Source organism: Rattus rattus, chromosome 2 (assembly GCF_011064425.1).
Source record: "Rattus rattus isolate New Zealand chromosome 2, Rrattus_CSIRO_v1, whole genome shotgun sequence".
Classification (NCBI taxonomy): domain Eukaryota; kingdom Metazoa; phylum Chordata; class Mammalia; order Rodentia; family Muridae; genus Rattus; species Rattus rattus.
In genome coordinates, this window is record NC_046155.1 from 85,744,078 (window position 1) to 85,758,574 (window position 14,497).

The window sequence follows — 14,497 nt, forward strand, 5'->3', positions numbered from 1 at the left end:
AACAAATACTCTTACAATAACGATAGCTAAGCTCCATGCTTATCCTGGACAAGATATACTGTGCTAAAGATGTGTAAGCATGGTGCATAGTTTAATCTTCTATGTAATTTCCACGAGATATGTTTTATTATATTTTATGATTGTTGATACAGAATATGAGACACAGAGGTCAAGTATGATCTCAAAGCTAGTAGGATAAGAATGAGTCATAGCAGGCAGACTGTTTAGAATGCTAGGCTAGAGAGCACTGATGGTGTTGAGTTGTTAAGGGCGAGATTTTGGTAGGAAAGGATGTGTAATGATGGTCTCTATTGGAGTTCAGAGTGAAGTCAAGACCACATGTAGATGGATTTAGGATGTGTGTTGCACAGTATTTCCATCTGTGATGTATCCATTCTTTGGAATTTAGGGTCTCTTATCAGGTGTTCACTGAAGACATACTAGATGTATGCCATGGCTCTGGGGACACATCTGAGAGCCAAAGAGAAAATCCAGCCCCCAGGAGCTTACATTTTAGCAGAGAGAAACAGGCAACAACAGAAAGGTAACCTCAGAAAGTAAAGTAATATATTCTAGGTTAGAAAAGAAATTCTATGGAGCAGAGTAAAAACAAGAAATGAAGACAGAAAGAGGAAGTATTTAGGCCGATGGGAGGCAGAATTCTAGGCATAGGGGCTGCCAGCCCAGCGACTCCCTCCCCCAAGAGGGGTAAAAATGAACCCGTCTATTCCAGAACAGAGGTGAGGGCCAGAGAGAGGGACTGGAGTCAAGTGAGTGGAAGGAAGCAATAGGAACCAGAAGAAGCAGAGACATGCAACTGGGCATGTGGAATTTTAGTTATTTTAAAATTTAGTGTACAAAATATTAGATTATACTGTAATGATTCATATATATTTATATATACATATATATGTAAAATAAGAATGGTGGGCATCCTTATAAGAAGTTTTATTTTATTTGTTTCACTATGTAATGGAAGTAGCCTTGAGTTTCTGTAATCCTCCTGCCCTAGCCTTCCAAATGCAGGGATTACAGACTTATGCCTCATCTCTAAGGGCTCTAAGAAGTTCTAAGAAGGCTCTGCACTTTGGTGAAGGTTGCAGGTGTTGTGATGGTCTATTCTCTCACATTTGTCCTGAAAACTTGGTACTTGTGTTACATTTTATCTTGACAGTGGGTTAGGCATGGAAAAGACATGGAAAAAACAGGGCTGTGGCTGTAGCTCAGAAGTAGGGCCCTTACCTGTGTGTAGGTCCTAGCATTGCAAACAGACAAACAACAAACCTAAAGCAATAGCCACAAAACCCAGATGGAGAGCTTGTATACGGTAACTCCAAGGTACAGAAGAACCCCTGCCCTGTTAAACAGTGATTCATCGCCAAGAGCACATTTTCCTGGTAAATTTGTACAGAGCCCAATGTAGAAAGGAACTATGATAGGCCGTAGCTTATGAAGTAATTTGTTCTCCGAGCCACTGAATAATAAAAACAGCAAATTTAGGCCCAGATATAAATCTTCGTCTTGCAATTTGCTTGCAATGTTCCTTCTCAGTATCAGTCTGTTGTCTGCAAATTGGATATAATGTTCCCTACAGCTGTCATAGACTCGGGAAGACTAAGTAAGAAAGCCCTTTCATTTCTTTCTCTACTTGAATTCATTCTTTATGACACAAGAAGCACTTCTATGTGTGTAGGTTGGTGGAATTGTATGTAGATCATTTTATAATTGGCTCCCTTTGCAGGATGTCAGGAGGTAAGAATGGAGAGCCCTCTCCAGCCATCCTAGCAGCTGATTAAACACTGTGTGGGAGAACGGGGAAGTGGGAAGGGTGGCAGATGAAACCCTGGCAAAGAGAACAGTCTGATCCCAGAGGACATTTGCAACAACCGCCTGGGCCCTTCGGCTAGACTCAGAGCAGCCCAGGGCAAGAGGCCTGCCCCTCAGCACACCATCCAAACTGTGTGCGCTAAGGCTTGGCTTTAATGAAGTCATGACCACTTGTTCAGCTATGCATATGGCTGGATGTGATTCCCAGCTGCCCTGTGAGTTAAAGTGTAAACAATGAGTAGATTGTTATGTTCTCCTATTAAGCTCAGAGTGTGATCTCATGTCTGTGCCACATATGTCTACCACTAGAAATGTCCCTGCTCCTGATCTCATGAAAGGGAATTAAAACTGTGTCTGAAAATGTCTGAGTCTGCTAGTCTGAGGGCTTTTTCCTCATGTTTACATTGAAAACAAAGAATGATATAGAGGTATAAAAAGTCATCATCAATAGGTGTCAACATGACACCAGAAAGATAATATATGCTAGGATGAACATTTTTTACCTTAGGACTAAGACATCCATGCATGTGACATTTTCTCAGAATACAATACCCTTGTAGTCTACAGTCGTAAAGAAGGCTGAAAATTCCAGGATCTGAAATGTATGCAGTGCTGGACAAGTAACCCATCCACAGAACTGTTTTTGCCCAATTGCTAGCATGTCGATTAATTAGTGTTCTAGTTTTTGTTGTTCTATATAAATCAGAAATGCTATCATCTGTGCATGTGTTTACATTTTTAAGGGTAGCATATGTGTACTGGTCAGTGACATCCTTGAATGTCAGCCCTATAGCCTTCTCTGTGGTTTGAGACAGGATCAGGTACATCCAGCTGCTACATACAGATGGCTAGCTGGCTTACCAGCTCCTGGGGATTCAATGGTCTCTGCCTCCCATTTCACCACAGGAGGCTTGAGATTACAGGTGTTTGCATTATCTTGTCTGACTTTATGTGTGTTCAGAGAACTCAAACTCAGGTCTCTACAGTTGCACAGCCAGCATGCAGCCATCCATCTCTTCAAGCTCTGGGATGATGTTTGTGCTGTTACTCTTTTATATGACAAAGGTTTCAAATGTTGATATAATGAGAATGCTAAGTGAAGGCCAGGGATTTGAAGTTCTCTAGAAGGAAACATTTATTTTTGATAATGTCAATTAGCATTCTAGATAATCCAAGGTATCTGTCTAATTTTGTTGCTTATTCTTTGTAGCAGTTCTAAAGTAAAACCATCCCCATTCTACCAATGAGGAAGGGGAAGCTGAAGAAATTTAAATAACCTCTTGAGGTTGCCAAAGACTGGTTTCTTACTAGGGTGATCTAATGTCTCTATGTTGATATTCTTGTTGTGCCTCACTGCTTAAGTCTTTCCTAAATTCTATGCAAGATGGCTTCCTGATCTCTAAACTTGGTAGTAGTTCTGAGTACTAATACTCATATTACTCTCACTGCTTTTTTCCACGTGTGTACATGCGTTCTACCTTTCCCATTGATGCTATGTCTGTTAAGCTGTGGTCTCTACCTGGCTGCCATGAAACTGTTATCCCTATTTACAGGTGAGTAGAACAGACAGAGAGGGTGTTGATTTTTCCAGGTCAAACAATTCTCAGAGACAAAGCTAGTAATCTCTTGTCCCCAGTTTGGCAATCCTGTTCAGCCTTTGCTGTGTATCCCCAGGGAGGCTGACTTAACACAGAGAACAGTGACTGTACAAGTGTCAAAATATTACATTAGCCAGTCTAAGGAGTAGTGTTTTTCTTTCCCTAAAAATGCAAGTCTTTGGGAAATTCTCTTGGGGGTAGGGGTGGGGCTTATCCTGCAAGTCCTGCCACTGTATCTAGGGAAAAGATATTCAGATAGAGTTATTATTGTTATGGATTAAGTGTAACAGATTCCTGCTGGGGTCTGCTAGGCCAGCACCTTGGTTTCAGAGCTCTTAAAAATTCTCCAGCTTAATTGAACGGAGAAGTTTGGGAGTGGAAGAAGAGTTGGGTTTGGAAGGGAAAGTGTTCTTGTAGGTGATAATTACAAATGCTGCATGCTAGTAGCATTGCATCTTTTCAAACCATGGGGTAAGGAAACCACGCACTCCATCTATGACTGCTGTCTAGTAACAGGGAAGCCTGGTTCTGTAGTGGGTAGGTATGGTTACTACTGGGTGTTTGTGCTGGAACCACCATGAAGTAGCTGTAGATTTGGCACAAATTGCTTCCCTTCTCTGATCAGCCCTCACTTGGCAAGCAAGATAGTAGGGTTTGACAGCTGGTTTGGTTTATTTTGTTTTTATTGTGAGACAAGGACTTATGGAGATCGACTTTAAGTTGGCTGTGTAGCTGAGGCTGGCCTCTGTCTCCTTAGTGTTTCAGGTGAATTTTATGTGTACTTTTATTTTTCAATGGTTATCTCTTGATGCCAAGTATTGAAAAATTGAATGTTAAACCATATTTCTGATAAGAATAAGCAAAGATATAGAAACTTGCTATCAAAAATAATGTAGCAACATAAGTCCTCAAAAATATGGCCTTAACCTGTTTTTAAGAAAAAAAAGTGTTCCTCCCCCCATTATGAGTTTATAAACTAGCCCTAGGTTAGGCTTCAGACCTTATTTCTTCCACTCACTTCTGTCTAGCCACAGACCATTTATTTAACAATAGGAATCTGCCTGTACATCTCGAACAACGTTTGTTTCTATTTACTTAAACCCTTTGTAAGGTCACTGGACCATATGTCAGATCCCGAGGCTGGAAGGCCCTCCTTCCTTACGGTGAGGAATGCCTCATCACTGTGGACTATGAAGTTCATAAACTCTTTCTGTTAGCAGTGGAACCACAGTGTTGGAGGGCACCTGGGAGGTGCCTTCACTTGAACTTAGAAAGCATGTTATGGAAGTGACTAAACCTGCTTTATCTGTGGACTCCAGAATGGTGCTATGTACAGATCCATATTTACCGGTTAGGTAATAAGAGGATAGCGAGGAGGATACTCGCGTTAGGCAGCACTTTTCTTATCTACAGCCTTGTGCTCACATGTCAAACTGGCAAGGTGCCCAGGCTTGTGGGCATCTCCATGACAAGAGAGATAGGTGCTCTGGGTGGTTCGGTGTGGCCATTGCCACTCTGGCAACTTCTGAATGAGATATGTGATGTGTTGTTGCTCCTTGCGGAATGTGAAGAGTTCCATATGCTGAGAAGAGTCAATGCGCACAGTAATCTCTGCTTCCCGAGAGAGAGTGTTTGTGGTGTAGAAGGCCTCAGCTCAGGGATAGCGTTCTCTGCTTGTACTGTCAGGTTCTCTCTTGATCTCCCTCTTCCTTAAGAAGGATTAGGCACCCCGCAGTGTTTCTGTACATGCTTGCTGGATGTTACCTCCTTCTGGAGCATTAGCATCTTGTTCCACATGGGGAAGTGGCTGCATTTTCACTGTTCTAGTTTTCTCTGAGCAGAGCAGTGGCAGGGACTCTGTCTGTTACCCTGCTGTTCCTTACTCTGGGGAAAGGACAAGTGAGTTTAGGGGGCAGTGGGGATGCAGAGCCTGGAGGGGAGTGTTCATTACTTGCTATTGTTCTCTCCAGGGGAAAGGTATGGACCTGGCTTGGTCTGGCCATCGTGTACTTTTGTCTCAGTAGCTTTACTTCCCTTTGTAAGGAGCCCAGGGACTCACATTCTTCTTTTCTTCGGGAGGAACCACATGGTAAAGGGGGCAGTATTTTTGTTCTTTTCCTTTTCCTTTTTTTTTTTTAAATAAAAAGGGCACACGGATTTTACTCTTGGCTTCACACCTGCCACTCCACCTGGGTAGATGAGGAATGTTGTCCTCTCTGAACTTTGTCTGTAGACGATGATCGTGTAGTGAGAAGACTAATCACTGAGACGCTGGGTAAAATAGAGGAAATAGTATTTATACGGGCTGTGAAAGTTGTAAATTATAAATTTATCTAAACACAAAGTGCAGTCATTTTTGTTTTCCAATGTCTGTACTCTTAGGGATTTTGTCTGAAGTGAGACTGGTTTTTTCCTGACTTTTGCAACTACTTCCTCAGGCACAAGCCAGTTGGTGCTCGGCACTGCCCCAGCCTTTCCTTGGTGTCTTCACCAGGCAATCACTCTGACCCTCACAGCTGTTGTGTGTCAGTTCCAGGAGGGTGCCTTGTGCTCGTTTAGGATTACAGAATCTGGTATTGAGTTTCAGTTTTTAGCGAACAATGGCTGCTCGTTCTGAGGTATGCTACGATTTGGTGTATTCCTGAGAGGATGACGTGGGTGCTTTATAATTCACAGAAACTTGTGCAAAAATGGCATACTTGACACTCATTCTTTTTAAAGAGGAATACATCTCATTTTCTTGATTTCTTATTTTCCCAGTGGTTTCTTTTGATACCTGCTGTTTAGATTTTCCACCCTTCCCTTCACATCGCCACACTTTGCAGCAGGAACAAAGAATGTTTTTACCATTCTTTCCTAAAGTATAAGAATTTCTCAATGTTGGAACAATATGTTCCAGCAACGTGGAGCTACAATACACAGAGACAGTGTTGAAAAGTAGTTAAGGACATGCTGACTCTGGAGTGAGACATGTGGGTTTGTTAGGATGGAACTTGGACAGATTTCTTAGCTCTTTTTTTTTCTTATTTCCTTCAGTTTCCTTTGTAAAATAGGGTTGAAGAACCTATAGCATTATGTTATATGACAGATGAATTTGTATATATACATACATTCGTATAGAGAATTAGCTATTATTTTTGCCATCATTCAGAAAGTCTTCCTACTATTAAAGTAGTAAAGTCATTCCACACCTTGTTTATGCAGCTAGGAACCTGTCATTTTTCTTGGGCATCAAACCTCACCAGGTATAATTCTTCTATCTTCCTGAAGCTGAGTGTGAAGTATGGTATGTTTGGATGGTACAGATTGCCCATGAATTCTGCCAGGGATGTATCCAATGTTATCTGTGGAGGAACACAGCACACAAACAGAAGAAGAAATAAATATAAGTCTATCTTGATCAAGTTAAATGGCTATTATATAAATAGTTGCAATAGGAAAGTCACGAAAGATTGATGCTTTCCTGAAAAGCTTCTGGAGAAGTCAAGCTATCAGCTGAGCTTGGACAGTGGACCTGGAAACAGGGAGGTGTGTGGAAAGCTCAGGGTGTTGGGAGTGGACAGCTGCTGCCAAACAGAGCAAGGACAGGATGTTGCATGTGACTTCCTGTGTGGGTGCAGTGAAGTTACTTACGTCCCTGAAGCTTCAGTTTTCTCATCTGTGAAGTGGGGACAAGGATACTTGCCCATGCAAAGCAACTAGTGTAGCTTTTGGTATGATTTATATTTGGGAAACAGGATCACTTTCTATACACTCCAACAGCTGAAGGTGTGGGAGTAAGACCCCAGGCAGATAACCATAGCCAAACTACTGAACTACTTTAGAGCTTAACATGGATTGTTTGAAAATGAGTTCAATTTTGTCTTTATAGTTGTTTTGAGACTGTAGAGCTCAGACTGGCCCTGGACTCTGTATCCTCTTGCCTCAGACTTCTCAGCTGGAAGGAAAGATGTGCACCACCTCTCTGGCCCCATAAAAGGGGATTGATTAGTAGATCCCTTGCAGAGTTGTTTGGAGACTTAATGAGGTGCTGTGAAGATAGCTAGTGAGCTGAGCATGCAGTAAGTTCTCAAACCCCAGCCACTGCGCCAGCCATTTCTTCTGCAGTTCTGCTTTCTTGCGGATACCTTCTTGGCTGTTTTTCATCATTTCCCTACCCTCTGCTCTTCTTTTCATCTGTCTTCTTTCAACAGCATTTATCAGTGGTGGCTGGAGACACTGAACACAGAGGCTTGGAAGAATGTGGAGGTAGAGTAGCTGGTTGGCACCACACGCCCAGCCGAGCAATGGGGAGCAGATAAGGAAGGGCAGCTAGACACACGTAAGCGCCGCAGCGGGAACATAGGCACACATGCACCCCTTTGACCGAGGAGTCATCCTTATTAAGGCCACTGAGGGATTTTCTTCTTAAGAGGAATTCTGACCACACTGCTCCCTTGGTTAAATTTCTTCATCAACATGTTATCTCCCAGAGGATAAATCCTTCCTGCCTGAACAGCATTAGAATCCTTTCTTCTTTGTTGTCTGCCTGCCTTTCCAGACAACCTGAGATACCCTGTATCTCTGGTGCTTTGAAGTTTGCTTTCCCAGGGTGCCTGTACACACTATGGAATCTCCCTTTTGCACCAGACAAACTTCTACTCGTCCTCCAGGAACCCACTGACTGGGACGTCTGTGTCACCTCTGATTTCTCCAAAATTTGCTATTTTCTCTTTTGGGTTTCTAAAGTGTTTCTCTAGAGCACCTATGTATGTTGTCTCATAATGATTTATGCTCTAGTTCTATTTATTGCTCTAGCAAAAAACAAAATGGTCCCCTACTTACATTTGCTCAGTTTATAATCTGATATCTTTATTATGACACAAAAATGTTGTGCTCTTACTAGAAGCTGTATTTCAAATATCACATGCAGTCCCTCTTATCCAAGGCTAGTAGCCTGAGGTGTGCTGAACTCTGACCTTCCTGTGGTATAGCTCTGTAGCAAGTACCACACAGTTGCTAAGCTCTGCTACTTGATAGGTGAGGCGTATAAAATGCAGTTTTGACTTGTAAGTTTTCAAGTCATGGACTCATCAGTTAAATTCTGTCACAAGGTGAGGCACATGTGTACCAGATATGACAGTATTATATACCTCTGAGTTCGGCAGTCATGATAGTTCATGAGATGGAGCAGGCAGTCAGTGTTTGCATGTTAAATAAAAGAGGTCGGGACTCAGGGCTGCTGATTTCTCACGTGGTTAGCCAAATTCTAAGGATTACTGTGAAGACACTGTCTCATAGATCCTGTTTTGTATGAAGAATTCAGAATGGCAACAAACATTGTATTTTCCTTTCTCCATCAGATCAGACAATGATCCCTTTCCTTTAGAATTCAATGACAAAGTTTCTAACATTCAAAAAGAAGCCCCACTAGTTTTCTTTCTTCTAGTGGACTGTTTCCCAGATCATCTAGTCTACAACTTTGGCAGAAGCCGATGGTCTGACAGTAGCCTCATCTCTGGTTTTTCTCCAGGGTGGAGACAGCTTGACCTGGACACCATTTACTGTGTGTCGTGGGACTCTCCTATGGGCAGAGCCATCAGCACATTCACAATAAAACTGAATTTCCTGTAGCGTATGCTTCTTAACAGTAAAACAATATAACAATTCACCTGAGATTGTACAATTTGAAAGGAATGGATGGAAGGAAAATGGCAGGGAGGTTAGCCTCCCACTTGTGGTTTATTAGCTCTATGCTGTGTTTAATGCTTTATCAGGATCAAATTTCTTTGAGAAGAAAACTGCTAATGTGGTCAGAGACATCTTTTGTTCGAGCTGGCTCTGGCCATTTTGGGGAGTAAATCAGCTCTTTTTTTCTGTATACACTCTGCTTGGGAGCTGTAATAAGGGAGTGCATACTGCAGTGCGGTGACCTTCAGCCAACCAGAGAAAGACACTTCTTCTAATCAAAGGCAAAAGCCACGATCTTTCTTGTTGTAACTTACTGTTGACACAAGAAAGGCCAGAGAGATTGACATCAATCTCTATAGAAACCATTAACCGATGCTGAGTGAATCTGCAGCATTGAATCCATATGCATGCTTGCTTTTATTATTCTTGACCTGTGGGCACACGGGAGCATTTTGTGGGCTTTGTTTTAAAAGGAATGTTTAAAATGGAGCTAGTTATTATGGGATTTCGTTGGTGAAATAAACTGTCTGGTAGTCTAAATAAAGGAATATGTATTATTTTGCATCTCCTAAGCATTATTTGCTTAGGTGTGGCTTGGCTTGATTCCAAATTAGCACCCGGCAGAGGCTGTTGCTTTAGCTGGGTGTAGCAAAAACCAAGTAATTTTATACATGTTTTCCAAATGATGTGCGAGTCGTGTGTCATTTGATTCTAACTGTGACTTTATTTTTTGGCTTCTGCTCTTAAAAAAAATTCCTTAAAACCTTAACAATGACTGTGTTGGCTGCAGGGACATATGTGTCTAAGAGTCTCTTAGATGTCCCAAACTCAGGTGGGTAATACTTGCCGGACAATTGGTCACCGTGTGCTTAGCAGAAACAGGCTCTGTAGTCAGAGCTTCAGTGTTTGCAGCTCCTTTTCCTGACTCCCCCACCCTGAAATCTTAGCTCTGGTTGAGGAGGGCGAGGAAACAAAAATGCTTTTCATTTTATTCTCTGCTGTACATTTTCCAGTTTGGGTGACTAAAGCTGGCCAGGGTGCCTATTTTTGGAAAGAGGAATTAAGATACTTTGGAGAAAGTACTGCACTGTGTGCTGGCATTCCAGATGGCCAAACTAGAGTAGAACCAAGCCCAAGGTTTTGAGGCTTTCGTGCCAACGATGACCTCATGAGGTCCAGCCTGGAGAAAGAGAGACATAGTTCTCCAACAATGATGGAGAATGGCTTCTTCCTTTCATATTTCTATTGAGTGATCTCCAGTGTCCTTCTCTTTTCCTGTCTCTGACAAAATTAGCCCTTTATAATTAACAATTGTTAGGTTTTTGGCTTGTCTCTCAGACTTCTCTTAGAGCCCCTTTCACCCCATCTACCCATTGTGTCCTCTCTACCACACAGAAAAAAACTGTGATATTTTTCTCTTTGGCATTCCTGTCTTTTCCTAGCAGGCTTTTCTAGTGGGGACTGTGGGCGATTTTACACTTGATTTGTTGAATCTGAACTCTTTGCTGTAAACTCTCACACACAGAAGGAGCTATCTTTATAAATGACAGAACGGACCAGGCCTGAATGGCGCTTTGTTTACTGTTTTCCTAAAAGGGGCCCCTCTATATTTCATCTGTCAAAGTTGCTTTTCTTTCTTTCAACAATGCTTGATTGTTTTCACAAAAATTCAGGTTCCATAGACAGGAGAATTCTGTATTATATTTTCCTGCCAAATTCCGATCTCTGTTTTCCTTCCCCTGTGCTCACAAAGGGCTCATAACTTACTGTCAACTGTGAGGCGACCACAAAGCTCCACTGTTGCTCAGCAAATAGGCTCTACTGCGCGATGGCTTGACTCGCTTGTAAAGTTTGCTTAACTGTAGCAGCAGTGGCAGGAGGCATGTGGGTGCTGTATCTCCCCACAGGCCAGGAGTCTTCCCTGCTCCCATCAACTTTTATGCTTTTAACTCTTTTAATTGTTGAACAGAATTGACACTGCTTTGTTTAAGCAGAGTAGATGCAATTTAAAGCCCACGGCTGCATTTGGTAGCCCGGGACTCAGGAGAAATTAGTTTTTTTTTTGTTTTGTTTTGTTTTGAAAAAATTCTTTTTGGTTGGCAGTTAGTGTTTTTTTGTGATTTGGGAGGGTGTCAAAGGGGTATGCCCTCGAGTTCTGAAGTTCTGGCTGATGTGGCAAGAGAAAGTCGGATTGAAGAGTGGAGGAACAGCTACTTCGTGTGAGTGATTTGTGCCTTTTAGCTGTCACAGGTCTTAACTATGTTACTTTACCTTCTAATTTTCTTAACTTCAAAGCCTACCTGATTGGGTGGGATGGTGGTGTGTGAGGAGCCGCCGCTGATGTCACGGTACCGAACTAAGAACTTGAAAGGCATTTTTGTATGACATTTGTAATCTTCCTAGGGAATTGTAAAAAAAATTTTTTTTAAGATTTGATTTTCCTGGGGGTTTAATATGCATGCCTTTTTTGGATAGTATTTATTAGATTTTTTAAAGCATGCACTTTCTTTTCCCTGTGTGCTATAAGGTCCTGGTATATAATTACATAGGAAGAATCACAGACCTCATCCACAAACTTCGAGGAAGAGTGATCTGTTCCCCACCCCTTGTGGTTTTCAAAGGCAGGCTGCATCTGACAAGGGGCCTTGTGTGTAGTGGTAAAGATACCTTCTCTAGTGAAAATATTTCATCATAATAAACATTTCAAAGAGGCACAACTGACAAGCAGGCCACCGGGTAATTTCTGGAGTGTTTTAACTAAAGAACATGAAATAGTCAGTGCTCACAAACAATTCTGACTAAGGAAGACTGCTGTTTTACCAGGATTCACCGTGTTGGACATCGTTAAAGGTATTTTTATACGAAACTCCAATGAATTGAATTGACTTCTGAGAAATGCATTACATTAGTGCTCCATTAATTCCTTTCACTCCCACCCCCTTTATTCTGTCATTTGTCCCTTCTACACTCCCCACCACCACCCCCAAGTAACACACACCCTGAGTTTGTTCCCTGTAGTGCTTGGCAAAGTTCAAAAATATTTATTTGTTTCTTTCCTCATCCATCTGCTCTAGAAACCGCTGCGTTTATGAGCTTGGTCCTCAGGCAAGTTTATTCTTTTGGTACACTCGGCTTCAAACAATGCGACTAGGCACCCCAAGCTGCAGCGAACAGTGTTTTGACTGAGCCCAGTGAAATACTTCTATTTTGTAATAATGAAGTCACTAAAAATCTAAATAGGCCAGGTCGATTCTTTAAAGTAAATGGAGGTGAGAGGGCAAACATCGTGTCTTCAGTCAGCCATGACGCTGCATCGCAGCACAGTACTCTTTAGAGCATTGGCAGGAGCTGGGTGCTTGCCTGATTTAGAAACAGAGAAGCTGGCCTAAGACAAGAAACAATTTGGAGCCTCGTGTGGGGACAGGTATCACTGCTGCCCAGGGTGTTGGTCTCCCTGAAAGGAAGGCAAGTGTGAGTGAGCTCTGAAAAGCACTCCTGCATTTCAGGGAACACGGGCGGTGCCTTAGACTTTCTCTGCACTGTCAAGTTAATATGAGTACTGACGATGGAAGTTCCGTTTACCATAAGCTTGTTTTAGTTTAAAAATCTATTCAAAATGACCTTGAATGGGTTACAGTATCCAAATTCTTGGATTGGCTCTTTTGGTTTGTCTGTCATTGAAAATCAAGGGAAGAGATGGACAGTAGGAGGTCCAAATGGACAGTCTGAGTCCCAGACTCGACTTTGTCCTTGGGAAACAGCTTCAGTGGTGTGGACAGTAGGATCTGGTCTTATGTGTAACTCTTTGTAGAGATGGTGTGTGTGCACCTGTGTGTAGAAAATGTACTGTCCCACCTATTATTGTGTCACAGACAGATTGACAATAGTAAACGTTTATTGAGTGGAATTTTAAATGATTTCTAAAAATTCAGAATTTCTTTAATGATTTTTATTGGCTTTGTTTGAACTAAAATATTTTTCCTCTAAGTCTTATTTGAACTAGCTTAGCAATCTTTCCATTTCTACTAAATGTTAGGTGCTTTCACAATGATTAGTTTAATAGTCACATCAACTCTTAAAGGTACACGAATTGACCTCACTTGTACAAATGGGGATATGGTGGCTCAGATAGTTAAATGACTTCTCAAGTCCACAAGTCTATTAAATGAGAGGTCTGAGATTTAAATCCCTTTTCAAAACCTTCCCACCACACCACAGTCTTCCATGTAGCAGCAGGTTCTGTTAAGACAAGTAAGGTTTTTCTAGTTATAGGCACCTTAGATACAAATAAATACTGCATCTCTAAAACTCATCCTCAGAACTCTCTCAAGTCAGGTTTGAGAAGTTGCAAGGCATGTTTTCATGATGGGGGCCTATGACTGTGAATGACACCTACTTCCTTCTTACAGTGAACACTTGAGCTTGGGAAAGCCAGAGGTTCTTAGCTTGGTAGATGCAGTTAGACACTCAGTAAAGAGTCTCTTAATATGCAAAGCTGTGGGCAGCCACATTTGACTTTCATAATGATAAGCAAAACAATTCTGTGCAGTGATTCATGGAGACAATTGGATTCTCATGTTCTCCTGGAGCTGTTTATGATAATATGTAACCAGCAAATGCAAGTGAGAAATTTACAGCAAATAGCTATAAGGAAGGTAGAGAGTTGCCGAGGTATGGAGGGGAAAACACAAGGTAGTGGCACTTCGGTTATCTGCAAAAGCAGACTATTTTGTGCATATTAAAAATGTGGAAATCTGTATTGCTGGTAAAATCTTTCTTTAGTTTCTACAGACAGTGACAGTTTAGAAAAATTTATGCCATTGTGTTTGAAGGTTTTCTGCCTCTTTCCCTAGAAGTTAGGGCATATGCAATGTCATGTACAGTAATGTTTTAGGAGGTTGTTTGAGTTCCTATGCCCTCCTTGGGATCAGCGGAGACAGTTGTGTCTGAATGAATATTGCTGGAGCTCCTGTCTCTTTCCCCCTGGCCCCTAGGCTGTCCTGATCCCTGCTTTTGTAGCTGGTACAGCAGTAGGAGTCATATCTTTTGAAATGCTTCCAGTTCTGACCTGTGTCCAGAGTAGCTTCTGTGGTCAGAGCTGGTGAGTAGAAATTGAATCTCATCCTCCTCTAAACCTAGATATGAATGAGCAGTGATATCCTTGTATTTCACTATTGATTGTTTAAGGACATAGTTATATGTGGGTCAGCAATGCTTGCCAGAAAATGCAAACTAGAAGAGGATGGTTTATATTAAGAAACAGCACTACAGCACACCTCCCAGCCTCCTGTACTAAAAGCTGTAGTTACTTGCTTAACTGATTTTGGGTCAAGGTACCTGGAATGAGAGTCAGGTGGCCTGTTCATCAACCTCCTCTCCTTCCTTCTCTTTCTCCTCTTGCT

The 14,497-nt window shown here is 41.9% G+C and overlaps 1 protein-coding gene across 1 annotated transcript in view; it reads left to right on the plus strand.

Annotated features, from left to right (window-relative positions):
* Sox6 (SRY-box transcription factor 6) overlaps positions 1 to 14,497 on the plus strand; it is a 540,795-nt gene that overhangs the window by 208,709 nt on the left and 317,589 nt on the right. The gene's annotated exons all lie outside the window — the stretch shown is intronic.